Genomic DNA, 6,662 nt, shown 5'->3' on the forward strand with positions numbered 1-6,662 from the left:
ATGTAACAGATAAATCTTGAAAGTATATATTAAGAATACAGAGACTCAGTTACAAGACTCCCTCCAGAGCAACAAACTATCAACTAAGATAACCCTCTAGAAATAATGTCCTTCCTGTAGGTTGTTTTGTTTTGTTTTTGCAGAATGTGGAAACAATTTCTAAAGCTTCTGTGTTCGAGTAACACACGCAAGAAAAAATTTATTTTAATCACAGACAGAAGTTGGAAACTGTTATATTCACACCAGTCCCAATTTTGCATCAGAAGATAGGATCTTGTGACCACTCTCAACTTACCATCCTATGAAATTGCATTATTTTAAATTGTTTGTGATGATAACAGATTGTTTAAATAGTTTAGATTATTTAAGATAGGTTATTTTAAATATTTTATGATGCACCACATTCTCTCTAACCCTTAGATCTTCAATTCTTTCCGAAACTCCCTTTGTTAATTCTTTATTTTTTTGGCTGCGTCAGGTCTTAGTTGCGGTATGTGGGATCTTCTTTGAGGCATGCTGGGTCTTTCATCGCCGCGCAGGCTCTTCATTGCAGCACTTGGGCTTCTCTCTAGTTGTGGCGTGCAGATTTTCTCTCTCTAGTTGTGGCACGCAGTCTGCAGGGCACCCGAGCTCAGTAGTTGTGGTGCGTGGGCTGAGTTGCCCCCGAGGCACGTGGGATCTTAGTTCCCTGACCAGGAATCGAACCTGTGTCCCCTGCATTGTAAGGCGGATTCTTAACCACTGTGCCAACAGCGAAGTCCCTCACTCTGCTTTGTTAACTTTATATGGAAGTCAGTAAGATATATTGTGACTTGCCATTTTGTCCCTCTAAAGGACAGTGTTGGGGTGAGGGCTGTATGGTATGTGATCAGCTCGTGGACATTTTTCTGATTGGTTTGTGGTGAGGTGACAGGGTGATGTTTTGGAAATTAACATTATCAACCTTCTGGTTCCAACTATGCTGGGGTCTACATGCTGGTGGTCAGCATGCAATTAACTTCTTCCACCTGGTGGAGGTTTTAGTACAGGCAAAACAGTTCAAGGATATGGCTCAGGATCTTGTCTACAGCCCTTGAGAGGGAAACAAATGTCCTTGACTTTGTTTTATGGCTAAACTATTATTATTTTGTCTTGCTTGCTTGCTTTGTTTCTGTATGTATGTGTATATATATATGTATATGTGTGTGTATATATATATGTATATTGTGTATATATGTATATGTGTGTGTATATATGTACGTATATGTGTGTGTATATATATGTATATGTGTGTGTATATATGTATATGTGTGTATATATATGTATATGTGTGTATATATGTATATGTGTGTATGTGTATATGTGTGTATATATGTGTGTATATGTGTGTATATATGTATGTGTGTATATATGTATATGTGTGTATATATATGTATATGTGTATATATATATATGTGTGTGTGTATATATGTATATGTGTGTATATATATGTATATATATGTATATGTGTGTATATATATGTATGTGTGTGTATATATGTGTGTGTGTGTATATATATGTATATGTGTGTATATATGTATATGTGTGTATATATGTATATGTGTGTATATATGTGTATATGTGTGTACATATATATGTATATGTGTATATATATATGTATATGTTTGTGTATATATGTATATGTGTGTATATATATGTATATGTGTGTATATATATGTATATGTGTGTATATATGTATATGTGTGTATATATATATGTATATGTGTGTATATATATATATGTATATGTGTGTGTATATATATATGTGTGTGTATATATGTATATTGTGTATATATATGTATATGTGTGTATATATGTACGTATATGTGTGTGTATATATATGTATATGTGTGTGTATATATGTATATATATATGTATATGTGTGTATATATGTGTGTATATATATGTATATGTGTGTATGTGTATATGTGTATATATATGTATATGTGTGTATATGTGTGTATATATGTATATGTGTGTATATATATGTATATGTGTGTATATATATGTATATGTGTATATATATGTGTGTGTATATATGTATATGTGTGTATATATATGTATATGTGTGTATATATATGTATGTGTGTGTATATATGTATGTGTGTATATATATGTATATGTGTGTGTATATATGTATATGTGTGTATATATGTATATGTGTGTATATATGTGTATATGTGTGTACATATATATGTATATGTGTATATATATGTATATGTTTGTGTATATATGTATATGTGTGTATATATATGTATATGTGTGTATATATATGTATATATGTATATGTGTGTGTATATATATGTATATGTGTGTATATATATATGTATATGTGTGTGTATATATATATGTATATGTGTGTGTATATATATATTTTTTCCTCCCTTTGGCCACACTGCACAGCATGCAGGTTCTTAGTTCCCCAACCAGGGATTGAACCCACGCCCCCTGCAGTGAAAGCACAGAGTCCTAACTGCTGGACCTCCAGGGATGTCCCGTTTTGTCTTTTTTTTTAACTTCTCTGATTAAATTTTTCTTTTAGGGACTTGGGGAAGGCCTAGGATGCTAAAGCTTTTCTACAAACAAGAAGCAGGAGACATGGGGGACATGTCCCCAGGAAGTCTCCGCAGGGTCCTGCTCAGTTTCAGTGCTATAAACCCACTTGGGCTTCCACTGCCAACTGAAAAGAGTCCAGTCGGACCCGATCTACTTCCCCACATCTCATGTCTCAACCTCATAGTAGCCAAATGAAAGAACTGACCATTCCATCTGTTCCTCTGTGCCCTTGCTAATGTCACAAGGGTGAAATGGACGTGTCCGAATTCTCCCATCCTTCCAAGTCCCACACGGATGTCTCCTCTTCCATGCAGCCTTCTTGGATGCACTTCCTAGCTCCATCTCCTGGATTCCCACAGCAGTGTGACTGAAACTTCCCTACACTGCATGCCATTTCCTCCTGCCCCAGCTACATGTGGACATGTCTTCTCTCTCCCCAGGTCATGCGTGTCTTGTGGGCCAGAGCTGTGCCCGTATTTTCCTTGTGCTCCTGCAGTACCCTGCACACAGTAAGTGCTGCATAAGCATTGGTTGAACGAATACAAAGGAAATGGGAAGTGAGGAAATGCAGTGCGTTTCTCCACAGGCGACACCATGATCCAGGAGAGCGCCTGTCAGTACTCCTCTGAGCGCTCACGATGTCCTAAGGCCAGGCCTGGACTCCTGGGTTCCACGGAGCTGAGCCGCAGGCTCCTGGGCTCACACTGTGTGCTTTTCCACCCCTCCCTCGCCTCCCATTCTATCTCGTAGATCAGATGGTTTAACTGACACAGAAATGTCATGGACCCTGCTGTACCATGGCTGATGGGGCATCTGTGGGCAGCAAGGGTACAAAACAGGTTTTTGTAGATACTTAAACAGAGTGTGTGAGAGTCGTAAGTGTTTTCAAAAACCCAAAATACCTTCTCAGTGGCTGAAAGTCTCTAAGATGCGAAATGGCAGAGGCTGCAGCTTTTTTGAGCCCTGACACCTTGCTGCCTTCCTGGGAGAAACCTTGAGATCAAAGCTTTTTTTTTATCTCAGAGACAGAATTTCCCTGCCTCAAAGAGGGATGTGACCATCTCAGGAATACAGACATGCTTAGAAATATAAAGTCTCTTTTTGGGGGAAGTCTGTGCTAAAGCAATAGAGAAATATTGAAGTGAGCAGCTCTCTTTTTCCTTGGCCTCCTTAAATGTCCTCTATACACAGCGAAGGGGAAATGGAATTGCTTCAGGAAGGGGTTTCTTTAGAAGAATATAGAGAATGGAAAGAGTCTACTCTGCGTAGCCAGAATTACTTATGCACAATTCTAGTGAGAGGCACTTGGCAAGGGGAGCTGCTAAGACTGGAAGAAAGGGACAGACTAGCAACTTGCCCCGGGAGTCTCAGTACAGACGCCTCCTAGTGCCCGGTGGGAGAAGAATGGGCCCGCTCTGAGCGGCACCGTCTGCAGGCACCGTGCCCCACTTGACGCTGGAGCGCCAGGCAGCTGGGCCAGGCCTTTGTCCTGGCTTCATAGTCAAAAGGTCCTCACGTTCTGACTGCAGAGTCACAGAGACACTGACGGGAGAGAGACAGGTGTGGCTCCTCATGGCACCTGCACTCCTGTCCCAGCACAGCCTCTGGGGCAGCTGTCTTTGAGTAGATTTCCCGTGAATTCTGTAGTTCTCCTGTAAACGACACAGACACATCACACTGTATTTACGTGTTAAATTACATGATTTCTTAAATGGAAAACTTACAAATGTTCCATAATTACTGTAATCCCATTTGGGGATTTTTTTCCATTTATTAAATACACCCAGAGGCTCAGAAAGTGGAAGTCCTGGGACTGAATATAGGAGAGAGAAGCAAGTCGGACCGTGTCCCATGAAGCCAAGGTTCAGATGCAGCAACTGTCAATTTGATTTATTCTGATTCAAACAAAACCCAAATTGTTCCTCGTGAACATAAAATTGGATTGGCTTCTTAGGAGGCCTCCCACACTTTTTGCACACACCTGAGGCGTGTGTGTGTGCGTGTCTGTGCATGTGCGCGCGTGTTGGGGGGATGCTTCTGCGTCCACAGGACCAAGTCAGAGGGCTGACTCCCTGGGCTCGAAGTGGGGACAGCCACATCCTGGCGCCGCGCTTTCTTTCCGGAATCGGGTGGCATGACTGTTTCCAGGGATGTGCTCTGGGCCAGACTCCCGGGTTCAATTCCCAGTGACCAATGTTTAGTTTTTTCCATTTGACAACAGCTCACTGTCTGACACGCAGATGTCTTCCACAGGACTAGAGATACTTGGTGGAAATAACAGAGGGCAGAAGGGCTGTTTGTCAAGGGTAACGTGCCCTCGCTGTGACTCATCTAGCACATTCCTCCAGAACCTTCTGGGGTGGTAGCAATGTTCTGCATCTGGTGGGACTGGGGAACTGAATTTTTAATTTTTTTTGAATTAATTTACATTTAAAGAGCCATGGGTAGCTAGTGTCTACTGTCCTGGACAGCACCGTTCTAGCCCTAGACAGGAAGCCATGAGCTCCCTGTGGAAAAGTCAGTCTTATTAAAAAGTTCATTGCATCTGACACAGCCTTTATGGATATTCCTCTTGAATATTACATCTGACTGAGCATTTGAAGAAATACAGTGTAGATATTATTTGTTAGAATAGGCAACAGGACACTACAGGACACTTTGAAAAGTCTTAAAGCCTTCCTTCCAGGGAAGGAATATCACCTTTCTTATTTCTGGGAGTCACAGCACTTGCTTTTCTCTTAAGTTTCAGTAAGGAGCAGTAAAACTCCCCTTCCTGCCAAGAGGCTGAACATGTCCTAGGAACACAAGTAACAGAACGTGTGTCTGTGTCTCTGGCTGACACAGCAACAGCTTTCTTCTGTTATCAGATCCCTGTTCTTCTATTTAGTAACCTCGGCAAAACATGGAGCTGGGCAGGAGGTTTCCGGGAGGAAGGGGTGGTCTGACACGTGCACACCACTGAGGAGGGGCCTCGAGTCATCATCCCCCAGTTCCAAGCAGCATCATACAAAGCACATCACTGAAGAGAAGTTCTTATAACTACAGGAAGCCTCTGTCGTTACCAGGAAAACACGTTTTCTTTTCCGCCCTCATCAGAGGAAAGCCCGCTTATGCAACTTCGTATTCTTGCAACAATCACCCCACCAACAGCAATCAAAGCAACAGCTACAGTTTACTGATCACAGCTTACGTGGTTCTTCACAACTGCCTTTGAGACAGGCAGGGACCTGGGACCCTTTGCTGCAGTGCTTGCACCTGGACACACCTCTCCTCCGGCAGCAAAATACAAGGAAACTATATAGGACTAAAAATAACTGAGTGCGTGCACAGTTGGGGTAAATTGTGGACAAAAGATACAAAGAGACCAAAAAACCCAGCTGCCACTTTTGAAGAGCAGGGAGCAAAAACAGGGTACTGCGCACGCCCCCTGCTCTCAACACCACCTAAGGGGTGGGCAAAACAGCTAAGCCACCCCTCTGACCCGACCCCTGGACACACCCCTACCTTCACCCCATGTGAGGAACAAGCCTGCCCCCTCTCAGGGAGCTGGCAAACAAGGCAACCTGTTGTTTGTTCTCCCTCCCCCCCCACTGCATCAGCGGCCCCAGTAAAGCCTTGCCTGAATTTCTTGTCTGCCCTCTGATCGATTTCTACTGGTTAAGGAAGCCAAGAACTCTGGTGGGTAACACCTTTGGTCTCACACTTTATTATCTTCACTTTAGGTTGAGAAGCCTGAGGTTGGAAGTGGTAAGAAACTCAACATCTGTCATGTGGGGTTTTTTATTTTTAAAATTTAAACCTTATTTGGAATGAATAATTTTAATTTTAAACCTTATTTGGACCACCAGGGAAGCCCCTCTTTGTTCGTGTTTAAATTGAATTGTCCATTTGTTTACTGTTGAGTTTTGAGAGGTCCTTATGTAATCTAGATATGAATCCTTTTTCAGATATATGATTTTCAAATATTTTCTCCTAGTCCGTAATTAGTTTTTGCAGCCCATTAACAGGGTTTCTTGCAGAGCAAAAGATTTTAACATTAATTAAGTCCACATTATCAATTTTTTCTTTTATGGAACATACTTTTAGTG

Source organism: Phocoena phocoena, chromosome 19 (assembly GCF_963924675.1).
Source record: "Phocoena phocoena chromosome 19, mPhoPho1.1, whole genome shotgun sequence".
Taxonomy (NCBI): Eukaryota; Metazoa; Chordata; class Mammalia; order Artiodactyla; family Phocoenidae; genus Phocoena; species Phocoena phocoena.